A 24,752-nucleotide genomic window follows, 5' to 3' on the forward strand; every position below is an offset into this window, starting at 1 on the left:
AACCAATGAGACAGACAGACAGACAGACAGACAGACAGACAGAGATTCACTTGCCCAAGTGTTCTGTCCTGTCCTCTGAATCCGCTTCCAAGTCGCAAGACGCTGTGAGCTCCAAGTCAACGCAGAGTCCGCCAACCGCTCCGGCCGCTGATCCGCTCCGCGAAGATCTGAGTACAGGCCAGCCAGGGTGGGTTTAAATAGCCTCGGGCGCAGCCTAGCAGCGGAAAGGGCGGAGCTTCACTCCTCCTTTCCATCAGTCACCCCCAACTTTCCCAGGCTACACCTCGTAGGAAACTGTTCTCCTGCTTTGATTTCATGCGCCACCTTTGGGACAATCTAAGAACTTACAAGTTTTCTTGGCCAGATATATTAGGAATTGTATGCACTGAAACACTGAAAACCAACTAGTGGTTCTGTGGTTCCCACGTTGTGGTTTTGACACCAGCAGCATCCTTGCCACAATCAAACCCCGGAGATCCACAGATCTGCGGTGTAACAATACCTCCCCCTGATCCGGATGCATGGCAGTTTAAGAAGTCTTTCCGTGTAAGGGAAAAGACTTTGTAGAAAAGGTGGAGATATGCGTTGTATAAACATTCTTTTGCTCTGGAACCACGTAGAGACTTGGGAGCCAGTTGCGTGGAGCATTCGTTGGATGAGGGTGCTCGGGTTAGGAATATCAAGGTGTGGCTCCAGATAATCCAATCATCTAATTAAGATTCCAGTTATGCTCATCTGTTTTAAAATTCCGTTTGGGTAAATTCTTTTAGTCAGACTGAGAATGGCAAAGCCTCAACCCCAATTTCCAGGGAGGGTTGAGAGCCTCAGGTGGAGTTGATCACCAATAGCCTATGGTTTAACCCGTCATGCCTATAGAATGAGGTCTCCATAAAAACCCAAAAGGACTGGGTTCAGAGAGCTTGTGGATAACACTTCCTGGAAGGTAGTGCACCCCTCCCCACACGCCGGGCCCCGCATTTATTTCTGAACTTTTTGCAAAGTCCGCTAAAATACAACGGCAAATGTAAGTGTTTCCCTGCGTGCTGTGAGCTCTTCCAGCCAATGAATGCAACTAAATCTGGGAGTGGTGGCAACCTGATTTATAGCCAGTTGCTGAGAAGCACAGGTAAAACAACGTGGGGCTTCCCATTGTTATTAGTGTGGGAGGCCTGTCTGGCGGGACTCGGCCCTTTGGAATCTAAAGCTATGTCCCGGTAGATAGCGTCACCATTGAATTAGAAGACACACATATGTTGAGAATAATCTTTCTGGTCATTTGCTGCATGTCTTATTTACAATATGTAATCAAATTCTTTATCCTGGCCTTATGGCACCTGGGTTGAGAACCATGATTTGAACCAAACATTGGTCTGTCACGTTCTGAGTTTGAAACTTTATTTTGCCTTTAGCGTTTTGCTATTGCTTTTTCGTTTTCTTTTGTTTCGTTTCGTTTCTAAGTTCTGGGGTATATGTGCAGGATGTGCAGATTTGTTACTAAGGTAAACGTGTGCCATGGTGGTTCGCTGCACCTGTCAACCCATCACCTAGGTATTAAGCCCAGCATGCAGTAGCTGTTTTTCTTAACGCTCTGCCTCCCGAAAGGCCCCAGTGAGTGTTGTTCCCCTTCCTGTGTCCATGTGATCTCATTTTTCAGCTCTCATTATAAGTGAGAATGTGGCGTTTGGTTTTCTTTCCCTGGATTAGTTTGCTGAGCATAATGACCACACATCACCACTGTTTCTGTTTTTTAGTATAAAGAGTAGTATTTTATTGAATAAGATTTGCTCACAGAAAAATAAGCTTAAGTCTACAATGAATGCCAGACTCTACAGCAGAAAGCAATTTTCTCACTTTTCCACACACAATGGTTCCTACTAAGTGAAAAATCTTCATTCACAAATGTACTACTCTGTCTCAAAACATCTCACATAATCATGCACTGTACTAAAGCCATTAGATCAGTTCTTCAGTCAGGTTAAAGAAGTATCCCTCTAATAACTGACTTTTATAATGCTATCAATATCCACTCCCAATCAGTCTGCCATTGTTAATGGTGTACAGCATTACCGAACACAATGGAATTGATGACGCCCATATCCACGGACACACCGTGACTTACGGTGGTTTGATTTATGATTTTTCAACGTTATGATGGGATTATTGGAATATTAGATGCGTTTCTGAGTTACAGTGGGTTTATGAGTATGCGACCCTATAGTCCAGAAACAGCTGTATAAGGAAAAACAGGTGTACCTAATAAAAATATGCTTAGTGACTTGGGATAAACCAATAGATGTTCACAACTGATGGAGAGCCGTGAAAGAGAGATAGCGGTAAATAGTTACAATAACACAATTTTCCTGCACCTGTCGAGGATTTCTCCCAAAAAACGCAGAATGTGGGATGCACCTAAGGCATATGAAAGAGAGAGGGCAGAAGGAGTAAGAGAGAAATAGGAGGAAGGAAGGAAGGAAGGAAAGAAAGAAGGAAGGTAGGAAGGAAGGAAGGAAGGAAGGAAAGAAGGACGAAAGGAAGGAGAAAACACCCGGTGTTACTAAAACCCCCCAAAAAATGGTTTCCCCCTGTGGGTAAGCCTACAATGTGGATGAATCTTGAAAATATTGTGCTACGTGTTGTGTCAGTCATAACAGCTCACCTATTGTGCAATTCCGTTGATAGGAAATGTCCACAATATGGAAATCTATGCATATGGGATTGATCGCACTAGGTAGTTGCTACCTAGGGCTGAGGGTCAGGGAGAGGGTTTGAGACAGAATGAGGAGTGACTAATGTCTACAGGGTTTTTCTCTGGTCGGGGGTGATAAGACGTTCTACAATGGATTGCGAATTAAAATTGAATGTGCACCACCACAGGTATACTAAAAGCCACTCAATTCATGACTTTTAATGGGGGAATCTTCTGTGGCGCACTCTCATGGAGACCACGGCAGACATAGTGAGAGAGAAAAAGGTGAGTAAATATCTGAAACGGAGGCAGAAAGAGAGAGAATGAGAAGCCCTGTGAATGGAAGGGAGAGCGAAAAGGGAAAATGGTCCTATTTACAAATGACAGATGTGAAACCGGGGTTCACATCAACAGTGTCACTGCCAGGAAGGAGGGTCATGCTAGCCATGTCACCGGTAGTGTGGCCCGCAGGGACGCCGACCTGCTGGAGCGTCGTGCCAGCATGGGCTCTGGCAGCCACGTGGGCCAGCAGGAGGGTCCCGCTGCACAGCTGTGGGGTGAGGATAGACTGGGTGGTGATATCGCCCATTACAGGGGCCTCTTCTGCTGGCAAGAGTGTGACAGTAGCAAGTAGATGGACAAGCCTGCGTGTGAGGACGGAATGCAGGAGGGGCTCTTGTGCGGCTGGGTGTGGGGCCCTCACGGGAACCGTGGAGAAATGGCCAGGTAACTGCGTCATGTGGGCTAGTAGATTGGCCAGGGCTTCGAACTGAAGGACAATAACAGGGAGTAGCTGTCAGGCCCTGGGAGTGTCTGAGTGTAAGTGGAGATGGGTTTGGGGTCACTGAGGGATGCGTGGGAGCCATCCCTGTATAGGTACAGGTCATAGGGAGATAGTCTCGTGAGGCCTGTGAGTGTCTAGGGTTGTCCTGGGTGCCTGGGGCTGACTGTGGCAGAAATCTGGGGAAGGCTGGAGAGAAGCTGGGAGACCCAGGAGAGTCCCTGAAGGCAGGGGGTGAAGAGGTGAAAGAAATGGGGGAGGGTTGCAGTAAGGTCCGTGAGTTTGTAGGTGATTCCTGGGTGCGGGAAGCTGACTCCAGGTGAAATCTGGAGATGGTCGGAGTGTAGCTGAGAGAGACAGAAGAGTCCTTGAGGGCTGGGGGTGAGAACATGAGGGAGACTGGGGAGTAAGTCAGTGAAATTCGTGAGTTCGGTGGTGTATCGTGGGTGCCTGGAACTGACTCCAGCTGGAATCTAGCGAAGTTTTGAGAGTAGCTGAAAGAGACACAGGAGTCCCTGTGGGCTGAGGGCAAAGACCTGAGAGAGACCAGGGAGGACCTCAGTGAAGTCTGTGAGTCTGTAGGTGATTCCGGAGTGTGGGAGGCTGAGTGCCGCTGAAATCTGGGCGTGGTGGGAGAGTAGCTGGGACAGACAGGAGAGTCCCAGGGGGCTGGGGGTGAAGACATGACAGAGACTGGGGAGTAACTCAGCGAAACTGCTGAGTTTGGTGGTGATACCTGGGTGCCTGGAACTGACTCCCGCTGAAATCTGGGCATGGTTGGAGAGTAGCTGGGACACACAGGAGAGTCCCTGAGGGCTGGGGGTGAAGACATGAGAGAGACCGGGGAGTACCTCAGTGAAACTGGTGAGTTTGGTGGTGACTCCGGGGTGCCTGGGACTGACTCCAGCTGAAATGCGTGCGTGGTTGGAGAGTAGCTGGGACAGACAGGAGAGTCCCTGAGGGCTGGTGAAGACATGAGAGAGACTGGAGAGTAAGTGAGTGAAATTGGTGAGTTTGGTGGTGCTTCCTGGGTGCCTGGAACTGACTCCCGCTGAAGTGTGGGCGTGGTTGGAGAGTAGCTGGGACACACAGGAGAGTCCCTGAGGGTTGGAGATAAAGACGTGCTAGAGAGTGAGGAGTAACTGAGTGAAATTGGGGAGTTTGGTGGTGATTCCGGGGTGCCTGGAGCTGACTGCAGCTGAAATGTGGGCGTGGTTGGAGAGTAGCTGGGACAGACGGGAGAGTCCCTGAGGGATGGTGAAGACATGAGAGAGACTGGGGAGTAACGCAGTGAAATTGGTGAGTTTGGTGGTGATTTCTGGGTGCCTGCAACGGACTCCCGCTGAAGTGTGGGCGTGTTTGGAGAGTAGCTGGGACAGACAGGCGAGTCCCTGAGGGTTGGAGATAAAGACGTGCTAGAGACTGGGGAGTAACTCAGTGAAAGTGGTGGGCTTGGTGGTGACCCCCGGGTTCCTGGAACTGACCCGCGCTGAAATGTGGGCGTGGTTGGAGAGTAGCTGGGACAGACTGGAGGGTCCGTAAGGGCTGGGGGTGAAGACGTGAGAGAGACTGGCGAGGATCTCACTGAGGTCTGTGAGTTTGTAGGTGTTTCTGGGGTGTGGGGTAGAGACTCCCGCTGAAATCTGGGCGTAGTTGGAGAGTAGCTGGGACAGACAGGAGAGTCATGGGTGGCTGGGGGTGAGCTGCTGGATGATGGCAGTAAGAACATATGGTATATTATTGATGAATGAGGTGACTGTGAAGAATCTCCAGAGGAGGACACGGGAGAACACAATGACATGAGTGACTGTCCTGCTTGGTTAGGAAAGGGAAACGTAAAGTTGTGGAATTCTGTTGATGATGGATGTGAGAGTGGTGAAGCCCTGCGGGGTGATGTAGAGTACTTCCACATCCCTGGTGAGGAGCTGCCCCTTGGGTCTGAGTTTCTGGGAGGGGAGAGGGAGAAGCTGGGTGAGGCAGGCATGAATCTTGAGGAGTCAGGGCTGGGGGACCGCTCATATTCTCCCGAGACGTGTGAGTCTCTGGGGGACTCCTGGGTGCATGGGGCTGACTCCCGCAGGAACCTGGGGATGGCTGGAGAGTAACTGGGAGCCACAGGAGAGTCCCTGAGGCCTGGGGGTGAAGAGATGAAAGACACAGGGGTGGAGCACCGTGAGGCTCGTGAGTTTGTAGGTGATTCCCGGGTGTGGGGGGCTGACTCCAGCTGAAATCTGGGGTTGTTTGGAGAGTAGCTGGGAGACACAGGAGATCCCCCGAGAGCTGGGGGTGAGCTGCTGGGTGATGGCAGTAAGAACATGTGGTATATTATTGATGAACGTGGGGACTCTGAGGAATCCTCAGAGGAGGACACGGGAGAGCCCAATGGCTTCATTGATTGCCCATCACGGTGAGGACAGGGAAATGGGAGCTTGTGGGATTCTGGTGATGACAGAGGTGAGTGTGGTGAAGCCCTAGGGGATGGTGAATGGTAGCTCCGGATCCCTGGTGAGGAGCTTCCCCTGAAGCCTGAGTTTCTGAGAGGGGAGAGGGAGAAGCTGGGTGAGGCTCGCATGGACCTTGGGGAGTCCGTGCTGGGGGACCGTTCATAAGAAGAGCCGGACAAGACCCTACTGTTCTTAGGTGCAGACATGATTAGGAAACCTGCAGCTCCCAGGGGCCCCTACTAATTTTCTAACTCGCAGAAGGAAGGAGTGTGTGTGCGTGTGTGTGTGTGTGTGCGGTGTGAGGTATGTGCCCCTTAAGAAAATGGAAATCAACCAACCAATGAGACAGACAGACAGACAGACAGACAGAGATTCACTTGCCCAAGTGTTCTGTCCTGTCCTCTGAATCCGCTTCCAAGTCGCAAGACGCTGTGAGCTCCAAGTCAACGCAGAGTCCGCCAACCGCTCCGGCCGCTGATCCGCTCCGCGAAGATCTGAGTACAGGCCAGCCAGGGTGGGTTTAAATAGCCTCGGGCGCAGCCTAGCAGCGGAAAGGGCGGAGCTTCACTCCTCCTTTCCATCAGTCACCCCCAACTTTCCCAGGCTACACCTCGTAGGAAACTGTTCTCCTGCTTTGATTTCATGCGCCACCTTTGGGACAATCTAAGAACTTACAAGTTTTCTTGGCCAGATATATTAGGAATTGTATGCACTGAAACACTGAAAACCAACTAGTGGTTCTGTGGTTCCCACGTTGTGGTTTTGACACCAGCAGCATCCTTGCCACAATCAAACCCCGGAGATCCACAGATCTGCGGTGTAACAATACCTCCCCCTGATCCGGATGCATGGCAGTTTAAGAAGTCTTTCCGTGTAAGGGAAAAGACTTTGTAGAAAAGGTGGAGATATGCGTTGTATAAACATTCTTTTGCTCTGGAACCACGTAGAGACTTGGGAGCCAGTTGCGTGGAGCATTCGTTGGATGAGGGTGCTCGGGTTAGGAATATCAAGGTGTGGCTCCAGATAATCCAATCATCTAATTAAGATTCCAGTTATGCTCATCTGTTTTAAAATTCCGTTTGGGTAAATTCTTTTAGTCAGACTGAGAATGGCAAAGCCTCAACCCCAATTTCCAGGGAGGGTTGAGAGCCTCAGGTGGAGTTGATCACCAATAGCCTATGGTTTAACCCGTCATGCCTATAGAATGAGGTCTCCATAAAAACCCAAAAGGACTGGGTTCAGAGAGCTTGTGGATAACACTTCCTGGAAGGTAGTGCACCCCTCCCCACACGCCGGGCCCCGCATTTATTTCTGAACTTTTGGCAAAGTCCGCTAAAATACAACGGCAAATGTAAGTGTTTCCCTGCGTGCTGTGAGCTCTTCCAGCCAATGAATGCAACTAAATCTGGGAGTGGTGGCAACCTGATTTATAGCCAGTTGCTGAGAAGCACAGGTAAAACAACGTGGGGCTTCCCATTGTTATTAGTGTGGGAGGCCTGTCTGGCGGGACTCGGCCCTTTGGAATCTAAAGCTATGTCCCGGTAGATAGCGTCACCATTGAATTAGAAGACACACATATGTTGAGAATAATCTTTCTGGTCATTTGCTGCATGTCTTATTTACAATATGTAATCAAATTCTTTATCCTGGCCTTATGGCACCTGGGTTGAGAACCATGATTTGAACCAAACATTGGTCTGTCACGTTCTGAGTTTGAAACTTTATTTTGCCTTTAGCGTTTTGCTATTGCTTTTTCGTTTTCTTTTGTTTCGTTTCGTTTCTAAGTTCTGGGGTATATGTGCAGGATGGGCAGATTTGTTACTAAGGTAAACGTGTGCCATGGTGGTTCGCTGCACCTGTCAACCCATCACCTAGGTATTAAGCCCAGCATGCAGTAGCTGTTTTTCTTAACGCTCTGCCTCCCGAAAGGCCCCAGTGAGTGTTGTTCCCCTTCCTGTGTCCATGTGATCTCATTTTTCAGCTCTCATTATAAGTGAGAATGTGGCGTTTGGTTTTCTTTCCCTGGATTAGTTTGCTGAGCATAATGACCACACATCACCACTGTTTCTGTTTTTTAGTATAAAGAGTAGTATTTTATTGAATAAGATTTGCTCACAGAAAAATAAGCTTAAGTCTACAATGAATGCCAGACTCTACAGCAGAAAGCAATTTTCTCACTTTTCCACACACAATGGTTCCTACTAAGTGAAAAATCTTCATTCACAAATGTACTACTCTGTCTCAAAACATCTCACATAATCATGCACTGTACTAAAGCCATTAGATCAGTTCTTCAGTCAGGTTAAAGAAGTATCCCTCTAATAACTGACTTTTATAATGCTATCAATATCCACTCCCAATCAGTCTGCCATTGTTAATGGTGTACAGCATTACCGAACACAATGGAATTGATGACGCCCATATCCACGGACACACCGTGACTTACGGTGGTTTGATTTATGATTTTTCAACGTTATGATGGGATTATTGGAATATTAGATGCGTTTCTGAGTTACAGTGGGTTTATGAGTATGCGACCCTATAGTCCAGAAACAGCTGTATAAGGAAAAACAGGTGTACCTAATAAAAATATGCTTAGTGACTTGGGATAAACCAATAGATGTTCACAACTGATGGAGAGCCGTGAAAGAGAGATAGCGGTAAATAGTTACAATAACACAATTTTCCTGCACCTGTCGAGGATTTCTCCCAAAAAACGCAGAATGTGGGATGCACCTAAGGCATATGAAAGAGAGAGGGCAGAAGGAGTAAGAGAGAAATAGGAGGAAGGAAGGAAGGAAGGAAAGAAAGAAGGAAGGTAGGAAGGAAGGAAGGAAGGAAGGAAGGAAAGAAGGACGAAAGGAAGGAGAAAACACCCGGTGTTACTAAAACCCCCCAAAAAATGGTTTCCCCCTGTGGGTAAGCCTACAATGTGGATGAATCTTGAAAATATTGTGCTACGTGTTGTGTCAGTCATAACAGCTCACCTATTGTGCAATTCCGTTGATAGGAAATGTCCACAATATGGAAATCTATGCATATGGGATTGATCGCACTAGGTAGTTGCTACCTAGGGCTGAGGGTCAGGGAGAGGGTTTGAGACAGAATGAGGAGTGACTAATGTCTACAGGGTTTTTCTCTGGTCGGGGGTGATAAGACGTTCTACAATGGATTGCGAATTAAAATTGAATGTGCACCACCACAGGTATACTAAAAGCCACTCAATTCATGACTTTTAATGGGGGAATCTTCTGTGGCGCACTCTCATGGAGACCACGGCAGACATAGTGAGAGAGAAAAAGGTGAGTAAATATCTGAAACGGAGGCAGAAAGAGAGAGAATGAGAAGCCCTGTGAATGGAAGGGAGAGCGAAAAGGGAAAATGGTCCTATTTACAAATGACAGATGTGAAACCGGGGTTCACATCAACAGTGTCACTGCCAGGAAGGAGGGTCATGCTAGCCATGTCACCGGTAGTGTGGCCCGCAGGGACGCCGACCTGCTGGAGCGTCGTGCCAGCATGGGCTCTGGCAGCCACGTGGGCCAGCAGGAGGGTCCCGCTGCACAGCTGTGGGGTGAGGATAGACTGGGTGGTGATATCGCCCATTACAGGGGCCTCTTCTGCTGGCAAGAGTGTGACAGTAGCAAGTAGATGGACAAGCCTGCGTGTGAGGACGGAATGCAGGAGGGGCTCTTGTGCGGCTGGGTGTGGGGCCCTCACGGGAACCGTGGAGAAATGGCCAGGTAACTGCGTCATGTGGGCTAGTAGATTGGCCAGGGCTTCGAACTGAAGGACAATAACAGGGAGTAGCTGTCAGGCCCTGGGAGTGTCTGAGTGTAAGTGGAGATGGGTTTGGGGTCACTGAGGGATGCGTGGGAGCCATCCCTGTATAGGTACAGGTCATAGGGAGATAGTCTCGTGAGGCCTGTGAGTGTCTAGGGTTGTCCTGGGTGCCTGGGGCTGACTGTGGCAGAAATCTGGGGAAGGCTGGAGAGAAGCTGGGAGACCCAGGAGAGTCCCTGAAGGCAGGGGGTGAAGAGGTGAAAGAAATGGGGGAGGGTTGCAGTAAGGTCCGTGAGTTTGTAGGTGATTCCTGGGTGCGGGAAGCTGACTCCAGGTGAAATCTGGAGATGGTCGGAGTGTAGCTGAGAGAGACAGAAGAGTCCTTGAGGGCTGGGGGTGAGAACATGAGGGAGACTGGGGAGTAAGTCAGTGAAATTCGTGAGTTCGGTGGTGTATCGTGGGTGCCTGGAACTGACTCCAGCTGGAATCTAGCGAAGTTTTGAGAGTAGCTGAAAGAGACACAGGAGTCCCTGTGGGCTGAGGGCAAAGACCTGAGAGAGACCAGGGAGGACCTCAGTGAAGTCTGTGAGTCTGTAGGTGATTCCGGAGTGTGGGAGGCTGAGTGCCGCTGAAATCTGGGCGTGGTGGGAGAGTAGCTGGGACAGACAGCAGAGTCCCAGGGGGCTGGGGGTGAAGACATGACAGAGACTGGGGAGTAACTCAGCGAAACTGCTGAGTTTGGTGGTGATACCTGGGTGCCTGGAACTGACTCCCGCTGAAATCTGGGCATGGTTGGAGAGTAGCTGGGACACACAGGAGAGTCCCTGAGGGCTGGGGGTGAAGACATGAGAGAGACCGGGGAGTACCTCAGTGAAACTGGTGAGTTTGGTGGTGACTCCGGGGTGCCTGGGACTGACTCCAGCTGAAATGCGTGCGTGGTTGGAGAGTAGCTGGGACAGACAGGAGAGTCCCTGAGGGCTGGTGAAGACATGAGAGGGACTGGAGAGTAAGTGAGTGAAATTGGTGAGTTTGGTGGTGCTTCCTGGGTGCCTGGAACTGACTCCCGCTGAAGTGTGGGCGTGGTTGGAGAGTAGCTGGGACACACAGGAGAGTCCCTGAGGGTTGGAGATAAAGACGTGCTAGAGAGTGAGGAGTAACTGAGTGAAATTGGGGAGTTTGGTGGTGATTCCGGGGTGCCTGGAGCTGACTGCAGCTGAAATGTGGGCGTGGTTGGAGAGTAGCTGGGACAGACGGGAGAGTCCCTGAGGGATGGTGAAGACATGAGAGAGACTGGGGAGTAACGCAGTGAAATTGGTGAGTTTGGTGGTGATTTCTGGGTGCCTGCAACGGACTCCCGCTGAAGTGTGGGCGTGTTTGGAGAGTAGCTGGGACAGACAGGCGAGTCCCTGAGGGTTGGAGATAAAGACGTGCTAGAGACTGGGGAGTAACTCAGTGAAAGTGGTGGGCTTGGTGGTGACCCCCGGGTTCCTGGAACTGACCCGCGCTGAAATGTGGGCGTGGTTGGAGAGTAGCTGGGACAGACTGGAGGGTCCGTAAGGGCTGGGGGTGAAGACGTGAGAGAGACTGGCGAGGATCTCACTGAGGTCTGTGAGTTTGTAGGTGTTTCTGGGGTGTGGGGTAGAGACTCCCGCTGAAATCTGGGCGTAGTTGGAGAGTAGCTGGGACAGACAGGAGAGTCATGGGTGGCTGGGGGTGAGCTGCTGGATGATGGCAGTAAGAACATATGGTATATTATTGATGAATGAGGTGACTGTGAAGAATCTCCAGAGGAGGACACGGGAGAACACAATGACATGAGTGACGGTCCTGCTTGGTTAGGAAAGGGAAACGTAAAGTTGTGGAATTCTGTTGATGATGGATGTGAGAGTGGTGAAGCCCTGCGGGGTGATGTAGAGTACTTCCACATCCCTGGTGAGGAGCTGCCCCTTAGGTCTGAGTTTCTGGGAGGGGAGAGGGAGAAGCTGGGTGAGGCAGGCATGAATCTTGAGGAGTCAGGGCTGGGGGACCGCTCATATTCTCCCGAGACGTGTGAGTCTCTGGGGGACTCCTGGGTGCATGGGGCTGACTCCCGCAGGAACCTGGGGATGGCTGGAGAGTAACTGGGAGCCACAGGAGAGTCCCTGAGGCCTGGGGGTGAAGAGATGAAAGACACAGGGGTGGAGCACCGTGAGGCTCGTGAGTTTGTAGGTGATTCCCGGGTGTGGGGGGCTGACTCCAGCTGAAATCTGGGGTTGTTTGGAGAGTAGCTGGGAGACACAGGAGATCCCCCGAGAGCTGGGGGTGAGCTGCTGGGTGATGGCAGTAAGAACATGTGGTATATTATTGATGAACGTGGGGACTCTGAGGAATCCTCAGAGGAGGACACGGGAGAGCCCAATGGCTTCATTGATTGCCCATCACGGTGAGGACAGGGAAATGGGAGCTTGTGGGATTCTGGTGATGACAGAGGTGAGTGTGGTGAAGCCCTAGGGGATGGTGAATGGTAGCTCCGGATCCCTGGTGAGGAGCTTCCCCTGAAGCCTGAGTTTCTGAGAGGGGAGAGGGAGAAGCTGGGTGAGGCTCGCATGGACCTTGGGGAGTCCGTGCTGGGGGACCGTTCATAAGAAGAGCCGGACAAGACCCTACTGTTCTTAGGTGCAGACATGATTAGGAAACCTGCAGCTCCCAGGGGCCCCTACTAATTTTCTAACTCGCAGAAGGAAGGAGTGTGTGTGCGTGTGTGTGTGTGTGTGCGGTGTGAGGTATGTGCCCCTTAAGAAAATGGAAATCAACCAACCAATGAGACAGACAGACAGACAGACAGACAGAGATTCACTTGCCCAAGTGTTCTGTCCTGTCCTCTGAATCCGCTTCCAAGTCGCAAGACGCTGTGAGCTCCAAGTCAACGCAGAGTCCGCCAACCGCTCCGGCCGCTGATCCGCTCCGCGAAGATCTGAGTACAGGCCAGCCAGGGTGGGTTTAAATAGCCTCGGGCGCAGCCTAGCAGCGGAAAGGGCGGAGCTTCACTCCTCCTTTCCATCAGTCACCCCCAACTTTCCCAGGCTACACCTCGTAGGAAACTGTTCTCCTGCTTTGATTTCATGCGCCACCTTTGGGACAATCTAAGAACTTACAAGTTTTCTTGGCCAGATATATTAGGAATTGTATGCACTGAAACACTGAAAACCAACTAGTGGTTCTGTGGTTCCCACGTTGTGGTTTTGACACCAGCAGCATCCTTGCCACAATCAAACCCCGGAGATCCACAGATCTGCGGTGTAACAATACCTCCCCCTGATCCGGATGCATGGCAGTTTAAGAAGTCTTTCCGTGTAAGGGAAAAGACTTTGTAGAAAAGGTGGAGATATGCGTTGTATAAACATTCTTTTGCTCTGGAACCACGTAGAGACTTGGGAGCCAGTTGCGTGGAGCATTCGTTGGATGAGGGTGCTCGGGTTAGGAATATCAAGGTGTGGCTCCAGATAATCCAATCATCTAATTAAGATTCCAGTTATGCTCATCTGTTTTAAAATTCCGTTTGGGTAAATTCTTTTAGTCAGACTGAGAATGGCAAAGCCTCAACCCCAATTTCCAGGGAGGGTTGAGAGCCTCAGGTGGAGTTGATCACCAATAGCCTATGGTTTAACCCGTCATGCCTATAGAATGAGGTCTCCATAAAAACCCAAAAGGACTGGGTTCAGAGAGCTTGTGGATAACACTTCCTGGAAGGTAGTGCACCCCTCCCCACACGCCGGGCCCCGCATTTATTTCTGAACTTTTTGCAAAGTCCGCTAAAATACAACGGCAAATGTAAGTGTTTCCCTGCGTGCTGTGAGCTCTTCCAGCCAATGAATGCAACTAAATCTGGGAGTGGTGGCAACCTGATTTATAGCCAGTTGCTGAGAAGCACAGGTAAAACAACGTGGGGCTTCCCATTGTTATTAGTGTGGGAGGCCTGTCTGGCGGGACTCGGCCCTTTGGAATCTAAAGCTATGTCCCGGTAGATAGCGTCACCATTGAATTAGAAGACACACATATGTTGAGAATAATCTTTCTGGTCATTTGCTGCATGTCTTATTTACAATATGTAATCAAATTCTTTATCCTGGCCTTATGGCACCTGGGTTGAGAACCATGATTTGAACCAAACATTGGTCTGTCACGTTCTGAGTTTGAAACTTTATTTTGCCTTTAGCGTTTTGCTATTGCTTTTTCGTTTTCTTTTGTTTCGTTTCGTTTCTAAGTTCTGGGGTATATGTGCAGGATGTGCAGATTTGTTACTAAGGTAAACGTGTGCCATGGTGGTTCGCTGCACCTGTCAACCCATCACCTAGGTATTAAGCCCAGCATGCAGTAGCTGTTTTTCTTAACGCTCTGCCTCCCGAAAGGCCCCAGTGAGTGTTGTTCCCCTTCCTGTGTCCATGTGATCTCATTTTTCAGCTCTCATTATAAGTGAGAATGTGGCGTTTGGTTTTCTTTCCCTGGATTAGTTTGCTGAGCATAATGACCACACATCACCACTGTTTCTGTTTTTTAGTATAAAGAGTAGTATTTTATTGAATAAGATTTGCTCACAGAAAAATAAGCTTAAGTCTACAATGAATGCCAGACTCTACAGCAGAAAGCAATTTTCTCACTTTTCCACACACAATGGTTCCTACTAAGTGAAAAATCTTCATTCACAAATGTACTACTCTGTCTCAAAACATCTCACATAATCATGCACTGTACTAAAGCCATTAGATCAGTTCTTCAGTCAGGTTAAAGAAGTATCCCTCTAGTAACTGACTTTTATAATGCTATCAATATCCACTCCCAATCAGTCTGCCATTGTTAATGGTGTACAGCATTACCGAACACAATGGAATTGATGACGCCCATATCCACGGACACACCGTGACTTACGGTGGTTTGATTTATGATTTTTCAACGTTATGATGGGATTATTGGAATATTAGATGCGTTTCTGAGTTACAGTGGGTTTATGAGTATGCGACCCTATAGTCCAGAAACAGCTGTATAAGGAAAAACAGGTGTACCTAATAAAAATATGCTTAGTGACTTGGGATAAACCAATAGATGTTCACAACTGATGGAGAGCCGTGAAAGAGAGATAGCGGTAAATAGTTACAATAACACAATTTTCCTGCACCTGTCGAGGATTTCTCCCAAAAAACGCAGAATGTGGGATGCACCTAAGGCATATGAAAGAGAGAGGGCAGAAGGAGTAAGAGAGAAATAGGAGGAAGGAAGGAAGGAAGGAAAGAAAGAAGGAAGGTAGGAAGGAAGGAAGGAAGGAAGGAAGGAAGGAAAGAAGGACGAAAGGAAGGAGAAAACACCCGGTGTTACTAAAACCCCCCAAAAAATGGTTTCCCCCTGTGGGTAAGCCTACAATGTGGATGAATCTTGAAAATATTGTGCTACGTGTTGTGTCAGTCATAACAGCTCACCTATTGTGCAATTCCGTTGATAGGAAATGTCCACAATATGGAAATCTATGCATATGGGATTGATCGCACTAGGTAGTTGCTACCTAGGGCTGAGGGTCAGGGAGAGGGTTTGAGACAGAATGAGGAGTGACTAATGTCTACAGGGTTTTTCTCTGGTCGGGGGTGATAAGACGTTCTACAATGGATTGCGAATTAAAATTGAATGTGCACCACCACAGGTATACTAAAAGCCACTCAATTCATGACTTTTAATGGGGGAATCTTCTGTGGCGCACTCTCATGGAGACCACGGCAGACATAGTGAGAGAGAAAAAGGTGAGTAAATATCTGAAACGGAGGCAGAAAGAGAGAGAATGAGAAGCCCTGTGAATGGAAGGGAGAGCGAAAAGGGAAAATGGTCCTATTTACAAATGACAGATGTGAAACCGGGGTTCACATCAACAGTGTCACTGCCAGGAAGGAGGGTCATGCTAGCCATGTCACCGGTAGTGTGGCCCGCAGGGACGCCGACCTGCTGGAGCGTCGTGCCAGCATGGGCTCTGGCAGCCACGTGGGCCAGCAGGAGGGTCCCGCTGCACAGCTGTGGGGTGAGGATAGACTGGGTGGTGATATCGCCCATTACAGGGGCCTCTTCTGCTGGCAAGAGTGTGACAGTAGCAAGTAGATGGACAAGCCTGCGTGTGAGGACGGAATGCAGGAGGGGCTCTTGTGCGGCTGGGTGTGGGGCCCTCACGGGAACCGTGGAGAAATGGCCAGGTAACTGCGTCATGTGGGCTAGTAGATTGGCCAGGGCTTCGAACTGAAGGACAATAACAGGGAGTAGCTGTCAGGCCCTGGGAGTGTCTGAGTGTAAGTGGAGATGGGTTTGGGGTCACTGAGGGATGCGTGGGAGCCATCCCTGTATAGGTACAGGTCATAGGGAGATAGTCTCGTGAGGCCTGTGAGTGTCTAGGGTTGTCCTGGGTGCCTGGGGCTGACTGTGGCAGAAATCTGGGGAAGGCTGGAGAGAAGCTGGGAGACCCAGGAGAGTCCCTGAAGGCAGGGGGTGAAGAGGTGAAAGAAATGGGGGAGGGTTGCAGTAAGGTCCGTGAGTTTGTAGGTGATTCCTGGGTGCGGGAAGCTGACTCCAGGTGAAATCTGGAGATGGTCGGAGTGTAGCTGAGAGAGACAGAAGAGTCCTTGAGGGCTGGGGGTGAGAACATGAGGGAGACTGGGGAGTAAGTCAGTGAAATTCGTGAGTTCGGTGGTGTATCGTGGGTGCCTGGAACTGACTCCAGCTGGAATCTAGCGAAGTTTTGAGAGTAGCTGAAAGAGACACAGGAGTCCCTGTGGGCTGAGGGCAAAGACCTGAGAGAGACCAGGGAGGACCTCAGTGAAGTCTGTGAGTCTGTAGGTGATTCCGGAGTGTGGGAGGCTGAGTGCCGCTGAAATCTGGGCGTGGTGGGAGAGTAGCTGGGACAGACAGGAGAGTCCCAGGGGGCTGGGGGTGAAGACATGACAGAGACTGGGGAGTAACTCAGCGAAACTGCTGAGTTTGGTGGTGATACCTGGGTGCCTGGAACTGACTCCCGCTGAAATCTGGGCATGGTTGGAGAGTAGCTGGGACACACAGGAGAGTCCCTGAGGGCTGGGGGTGAAGACATGAGAGAGACCGGGGAGTACCTCAGTGAAACTGGTGAGTTTGGTGGTGACTCCGGGGTGCCTGGGACTGACTCCAGCTGAAATGCGTGCGTGGTTGGAGAGTAGCTGGGACAGACAGGAGAGTCCCTGAGGGCTGGTGAAGACATGAGAGAGACTGGAGAGTAAGTGAGTGAAATTGGTGAGTTTGGTGGTGCTTCCTGGGTGCCTGGAACTGACTCCCGCTGAAGTGTGGGCGTGGTTGGAGAGTAGCTGGGACACACAGGAGAGTCCCTGAGGGTTGGAGATAAAGACGTGCTAGAGAGTGAGGAGTAACTGAGTGAAATTGGGGAGTTTGGTGGTGATTCCGGGGTGCCTGGAGCTGACTGCAGCTGAAATGTGGGCGTGGTTGGAGAGTAGCTGGGACAGACGGGAGAGTCCCTGAGGGATGGTGAAGACATGAGAGAGACTGGGGAGTAACGCAGTGAAATTGGTGAGTTTGGTGGTGATTTCTGGGTGCCTGCAACGGACTCCCGCTGAAGTGTGGGCGTGTTTGGAGAGTAGCTGGGACAGACAGGCGAGTCCCTGAGGGTTGGAGATAAAGACGTGCTAGAGACTGGGGAGTAACTCAGTGAAAGTGGTGGGCTTGGTGGTGACCCCCGGGTTCCTGGAACTGACCCGCGCTGAAATGTGGGCGTGGTTGGAGAGTAGCTGGGACAGACTGGAGGGTCCGTAAGGGCTGGGGGTGAAGACGTGAGAGAGACTGGCGAGGATCTCACTGAGGTCTGTGAGTTTGTAGGTGTTTCTGGGGTGTGGGGTAGAGACTCCCGCTGAAATCTGGGCGTAGTTGGAGAGTAGCTGGGACAGACAGGAGAGTCATGGGTGGCTGGGGGTGAGCTGCTGGATGATGGCAGTAAGAACATATGGTATATTATTGATGAATGAGGTGACTGTGAAGAATCTCCAGAGGAGGACACGGGAGAACACAATGACATGAGTGACTGTCCTGCTTGGTTAGGAAAGGGAAACGTAAAGTTGTGGAATTCTGTTGATGATGGATGTGAGAGTGGTGAAGCCCTGCGGGGTGATGTAGAGTACTTCCACATCCCTGGTGAGGAGCTGCCCCTTGGGTCTGAGTTTCTGGGAGGGGAGAGGGAGAAGCTGGGTGAGGCAGGCATGAATCTTGAGGAGTCAGGGCTGGGGGACCGCTCATATTCTCCCGAGACGTGTGAGTCTCTGGGGGACTCCTGGGTGCATGGGGCTGACTCCCGCAGGAACCTGGGGATGGCTGGAGAGTAACTGGGAGCCACAGGAGAGTCCCTGAGGCCTGGGGGTGAAGAGATGAAAGACACAGGGGTGGAGCACCATGAGGCTCGTGAGTTTGTAGGTGATTCCCGGGTGTGGGGGGCTGACTCCAGCTGAAATCTGGGGTTGTTTGGAGAGTAGCTGGGAGACACAGGAGATCCCCCGAGAGCTGGGGGTGAGCTGCTGGGTGATGGCAGTAAGAACATGTGGTATATTATTGATGAACGTGGGGACTCTGAGGAATCCTCAGAGGAGGACACGGGAGAGCCCAATGGCTTCATTGATTGCCCATCACGGTGAGGACAGGGAAATGGGAGCTTGTGGGATTCTGGTGATGACAGAGGTGAGTGTGGTGAAGCCCTAGGGGATGGTGAATGGTAGCTCCGGATCCCTGGTGAGGAGCTTCCCCTGAAGCCTGAGTTTCTGAGAGGGGAGAGGGAGAAGCTGGGTGAGGCTCGCATGGACCTTGGGGAGTCCGTGCTGGGGGACCGTTCATAAGAAGAGCCGGACAAGACCCTACTGTTCTTAGGTGCAGACATGATTAGGAAACCTGCAGCTCCCAGGGGCCCCTACTAATTTTCTAACTCGCAGAAGGAAGGAGTGTGTGTGCGTGTGTGTGTGTGTGTGCGGTGTGAGGTATGTGCCCCTTAAGAAAATGGAAATCAACCAACCAATGAGACAGACAGACAGACAGACAGACAGACAGACAGAGATTCACTTGCCCAAGTGTTCTGTCCTGTCCTCTGAATCCGCTTCCAAGTCGCAAGACGCTGTGAGCTCCAAGTCAACGCAGAGTCCGCCAACCGCTCCGGCCGCTGATCCGCTCCGCGAAGATCTGAGTACAGGCCAGCCAGGGTGGGTTTAAATAGCCTCGGGCGCAGCCTAGCAGCGGAAAGGGCGGAGCTTCACTCCTCCTTTCCATCAGTCACCCCCAACTTTCCCAGGCTACACCTCGTAGGAAACTGTTCTCCTGCTTTGATTTCATGCGCCACCTTTGGGACAATCTAAGAACTTACAAGTTTTCTTGGCCAGATATATTAGGAATTGTATGCACTGAAACACTGAAAACCAACTAGTGGTTCTGTGGTTCCCACGTTGTGGTTTTGACACCAGCAGCATCCTTGCCACAATCAAACCCCGGAGATCCACAGATCTGCGGTGTAACAATACCTCCCCCTGATCCGGATGCATGGCAGTTTAAGAAGTCTTTCCGTGTAAGGGAAAAGACTTTGAAGAAAAGGTGGAGATATGCGTTGTATAAACATTCTTTTGCTCTGGAACCACGTAGAGACTTGGGAGCCAGTTGGGAGGAGCATTCGTTGGATGAGGGTGCTCGGGTTAGGAATATCAAGGTGTGGCTCCAGATAATCCAATCATCTAATTAAGATTCCAGTTATGCTCATCTGTTTTAAAATTCCGTTTGGGTAAATTCTTTTAGTCAGACTGAGAATGGCAAAGCCTCAACCCCAATTTCCAGGGAGGGTTGAGAGCCTCAGGTGGAGTTGATCACCAATAGCCTATGGTTTAACCCGTCATGCCTATAGAATGAGGTCTCCATAAAAACCCAAAAGGACTGGGTTCAGAGAGCTTGTGGATAACACTTCCTGGAAGGTAGTGCACCCCTCCCCACACGCCGGGCCCCGCATTTATTTCTGAACTTTTTGCAAAGTCCGCTAAAATACAACGGCAAATGTAAGTGTTTCCCTGCGTGCTGTGAGCTCTTCCAGCCAATGAATGCAACTAAATCTGGGAGTGGTGGCAACCTGATTTATAGCCAGTTGCTGAGAAGCACAGGTAAAACAACGTGGGGCTTCCCATTGTTATTAGTGTGGGAGGCCTGTCTGGCGGGACTCGGCCCTTTGGAATCTAAAGCTATGTCCCGGTAGATAGCGTCACCATTGAATTAGAAGACACACATATGTTGAGAATAATCTTTCTGGTCATTTGCTGCATGTCTTATTTACAATATGTAATCAAATTCTTTATCCTGGCCTTATGGCACCTGGGTTGAGAACCATGATTTGAACCAAACATTGGTCTGTCACGTTCTGAGTTTGAAACTTTATTTTGCCTTTAGCGTTTTGCTATTGCTTTTTCGTTTTCTTTTGTTTCGTTTCGTTTCTAAGTTCTGGGGTATATGTGCAGGATGTGCAGATTTGTTACTAAGGTAAACGTGTGCCATGGTGGTTCGCTGCACCTGTCAACCCATCACCTAGGTATTAAGCCCAGCATGCAGTAGCTGTTTTTCTTAACGCTCTGCCTCCCGAAAGGCCCCAGTGAGTGTTGTTCCCCTTCCTGTGTCCATGTGATCTCATTTTTCAGCTCTCATTATAAGTGAGAATGTGGCGTTTGGTTTTCTTTCCCTGGATTAGTTTGCTGAGCATAATGACCACACATCACCACTGTTTCTGTTTTTTAGTATAAAGAGTAGTATTTTATTGAATAAGATTTGCTCACAGAAAAATAAGCTTAAGTCTACAATGAATGCCAGACTCTACAGCAGAAAGCAATTTTCTCACTTTTCCACACACAATGGTTCCTACTAAGTGAAAAAACTTCATTCACAAATGTACTACTCTGTCTCAAAACATCTCACATAATCATGCACTGTACTAAAGCCATTAGATCAGTTCTTCAGTCAGGTTAAAGAAGTATCCCTCTAATAACTGACTTTTATAATGCTATCAATATCCACTCCCAATCAGTCTGCCATTGTTAATGGTGTACAGCATTACTGAATACAATGGAATTGATGACGCCCATATCCACGGACACACCGTGACTTACGGTGGTTTGATTTATGATTTTTCAACGTTATGATGGGATTATTGGAATATTAGATGCGTTTCTGAGTTACAGTGGGTTTATGAGTATGCGACCCTATAGTCCAGAAACAGCTGTATAAGGAAAAACAGGTGTACCTAATAAAAATATGCTTAGTGACTTGGGATAAACCAATAGATGTTCACAACTGATGGAGAGCCGTGAAAGAGAGATAGCGGTAAATAGTTACAATAACACAATTTTCCTGCACCTGTCGAGGATTTCTCCCAAAAAACGCAGAATGTGGGATGCACCTAAGGCATATGAAAGAGAGAGGGCAGAAGGAGTAAGAGAGAAATAGGAGGAAGGAAGGAAGGAAGGAAAGAAAGAAGGAAGGTAGGAAGGAAGGAAGGAAAGAAGGACGAAAGGAAGGAGAAAACACCCGGTGTTACTAAAACCCCCCAAAAAATGGTTTCCCCCTGTGGGTAAGCCTACAATGTGGATGAATCTTGAAAATATTGTGCTACGTGTTGTGTCAGTCATAACAGCTCACCTATTGTGCAATTCCGTTGATAGGAAATGTCCACAATATGGAAATCTATGCATCTGGGATTGATCGCACTAGGTAGTTGCTACCTAGGGCTGAGGGTCAGGGAGAGGGTTTGAGACAGAATGAGGAGTGACTAATGTCTACAGGGTTTTTCTCTGGTCGGGGGTGATAAGACGTTCTACAATGGATTGCGAATTAAAATTGAATGTGCACCACCACAGGTATACTAAAAGCCACTCAATTCATGACTTTTAATGGGGGAATCTTCTGTGGCGCACTCTCATGGAGACCACGGCAGACATAGTGAGAGAGAAAAAGGTGAGTAAATATCTGAAACGGAGGCAGAAAGAGAGAGAATGAGAAGCCCTGTGAATGGAAGGGAGAGCGAAAAGGGAAAATGGTCCTATTTACAAATGACAGATGTGAAACCGGGGTTCACATCAACAGTGTCACTGCCAGGAAGGAGGGTCATGCTAGCCATGTCACCGGTAGTGTGGCCCGCAGGGACGCCGACCTGCTGGAGCGTCGTGCCAGCATGGGCTCTGGCAGCCACGTGGGCCAGCAGGAGGGTCCCGCTGCACAGCTGTGGGGTGAGGATAGACTGGGTGGTGATATCGCCCATTACAGGGGCCTCTTCTGCTGGCAAGAGTGTGACAGTAGCAAGTAGATGGACAAGCCTGCGTGTGAGGACGGAATGCAGGAGGGGCTCTTGTGCGGCTGGGTGTGGGGCCCTCACGGGAACCGTGGAGAAATGGCCAGGTAACTGCGTCATGTGGGCTAGTAGATTGGCCAGGGCTTCGAACTGAAGGACAATAACAGGGAGTAGCTGTCAGGCCCTGGGAGTGTCTGAGTGTAAGTGGAGATGGGTTTGGGGTCACTGAGGGATGCGTGGGAGCCATCCCTGTATAGGTACAGGTCATAGGGAGATAGTCTCGTGAGGCCTGTGAGTGTCTAGGGTTGTCCTGGGTGCCTGGGGCTGACTGTGGCAGAAATCTGGGGAAGGCTGGAGAGAAGCTGGGAGACCCAGGAGAGTCCCTGAAGGCAGGGGGTGAAGAGGTGAAAGAAATGGGGGAGGGTTGCAGTAAGGTCCGTGAGTTTGTAGGTGATTCCTGGGTGCGGGAAGCTGACTCCAGGTGAAATCTGGAGATGGTCGGAGTGTAGCTGAGAGAGACAGAAGAGTCCTTGAGGGCTGGGGGTGAGAACATGAGGGAGACTGGGGAGTAAGTCAGTGAAATTCGTGAGTTCGGTGGTGTATCGTGGGTGCCTGGAACTGACTCCAGCTGGAATCTAGCGAAGTTTTGAGAGTAGCTGAAAGAGACACAGGAGTCCCTGTGGGCTGAGGGCAAAGACCTGAGAGAGACCAGGGAGGACCTCAGTGAAGTCTGTGAGTCTGTAGGTGATTCCGGAGTGTGGGAGGCTGAGTGCCGCTGAAATCTGGGCGTGGTGGGAGAGTAGCTGGGACAGACAGGAGAGTCCCAGGGGGCTGGGGGTGAAGACATGACAGAGACTGGGGAGTAACTCAGCGAAACTGCTGAGTTTGGTGGTGATACCTGGGTGCCTGGAACTGACTCCCGCTGAAATCTGGGCATGGTTGGAGAGTAGCTGGGACACACAGGAGAGTCCCTGAGGGCTGGGGGTGAAGACATGAGAGAGACCGGGGAGTACCTCAGTGAAACTGGTGAGTTTGGTGGTGACTCCGGGGTGCCTGGGACTGACTCCAGCTGAAATGCGTGCGTGGTTGGAGAGTAGCTGGGACAGACAGGAGAGTCCCTGAGGGCTGGTGAAGACATGAGAGAGACTGGAGAGTAAGTGAGTGAAATTGGTGAGTTTGGTGGTGCTTCCTGGGTGCCTGGAACTGACTCCCGCTGAAGTGTGGGCGTGGTTGGAGAGTAGCTGGGACACACAGGAGAGTCCCTGAGGGTTGGAGATAAAGACGTGCTAGAGAGTGAGGAGTAACTGAGTGAAATTGGGGAGTTTGGTGGTGATTCCGGGGTGCCTGGAGCTGACTGCAGCTGAAATGTGGGCGTGGTTGGAGAGTAGCTGGGACAGACGGGAGAGTCCCTGAGGGATGGTGAAGACATGAGAGAGACTGGGGAGTAACGCAGTGAAATTGGTGAGTTTGGTGGTGATTTCTGGGTGCCTGCAACGGACTCCCGCTGAAGTGTGGGCGTGTTTGGAGAGTAGCTGGGACAGACAGGCGAGTCCCTGAGGGTTGGAGATAAAGACGTGCTAGAGACTGGGGAGTAACTCAGTGAAAGTGGTGGGCTTGGTGGTGACCCCCGGGTTCCTGGAACTGACCCGCGCTGAAATGTGGGCGTGGTTGGAGAGTAGCTGGGACAGACTGGAGGGTCCGTAAGGGCTGGGGGTGAAGACGTGAGAGAGACTGGCGAGGATCTCACTGAGGTCTGTGAGTTTGTAGGTGTTTCTGGGGTGTGGGGTAGAGACTCCCGCTGAAATCTGGGCGTAGTTGGAGAGTAGCTGGGACAGACAGGAGAGTCATGGGTGGCTGGGGGTGAGCTGCTGGATGATGGCAGTAAGAACATATGGTATATTATTGATGAATGAGGTGACTGTGAAGAATCTCCAGAGGAGGACACGGGAGAACACAATGACATGAGTGACTGTCCTGCTTGGTTAGGAAAGGGAAACGTAAAGTTGTGGAATTCTGTTGATGATGGATGTGAGAGTGGTGAAGCCCTGTGGGGTGATGTAGAGTACTTCCACATCCCTGGTGAGGAGCTGCCCCTTGGGTCTGAGTTTCTGGGAGGGGAGAGGGAGAAGCTGGGTGAGGCAGGCATGAATCTTGAGGAGTCAGGGCTGGGGGACCGCTCATATTCTCCCGAGACGTGTGAGTCTCTGGGGGACTCCTGGGTGCATGGGGCTGACTCCCGCAGGAACCTGGGGATGGCTGGAGAGTAACTGGGAGCCACAGGAGAGTCCCTGAGGCCTGGGGGTGAAGAGATGAAAGACACAGGGGTGGAGCACCGTGAGGCTCGTGAGTTTGTAGGTGATTCCCGGGTGTGGGGGGCTGACTCCAGCTGAAATCTGGGGTTGTTTGGAGAGTAGCTGGGAGACACAGGAGATCCCCCGAGAGCTGGGGGTGAGCTGCTGGGTGATGGCAGTAAGAACATGTGGTATATTATTGATGAACGTGGGGACTCTGAGGAATCCTCAGAGGAGGACACGGGAGAGCCCAATGGCTTCATTGATTGCCCATCACGGTGAGGACAGGGAAATGGGAGCTTGTGGGATTCTGGTGATGACAGAGGTGAGTGTGGTGAAGCCCTAGGGGATGGTGAATGGTAGCTCCGGATCCCTGGTGAGGAGCTTCCCCTGAAGCCTGAGTTTCTGAGAGGGGAGAGGGAGAAGCTGG

The sequence above is a fragment of the Pan paniscus genome, chromosome 23, assembly GCF_029289425.2.
Source record: "Pan paniscus chromosome 23, NHGRI_mPanPan1-v2.0_pri, whole genome shotgun sequence".
Classification (NCBI taxonomy): domain Eukaryota; kingdom Metazoa; phylum Chordata; class Mammalia; order Primates; family Hominidae; genus Pan; species Pan paniscus.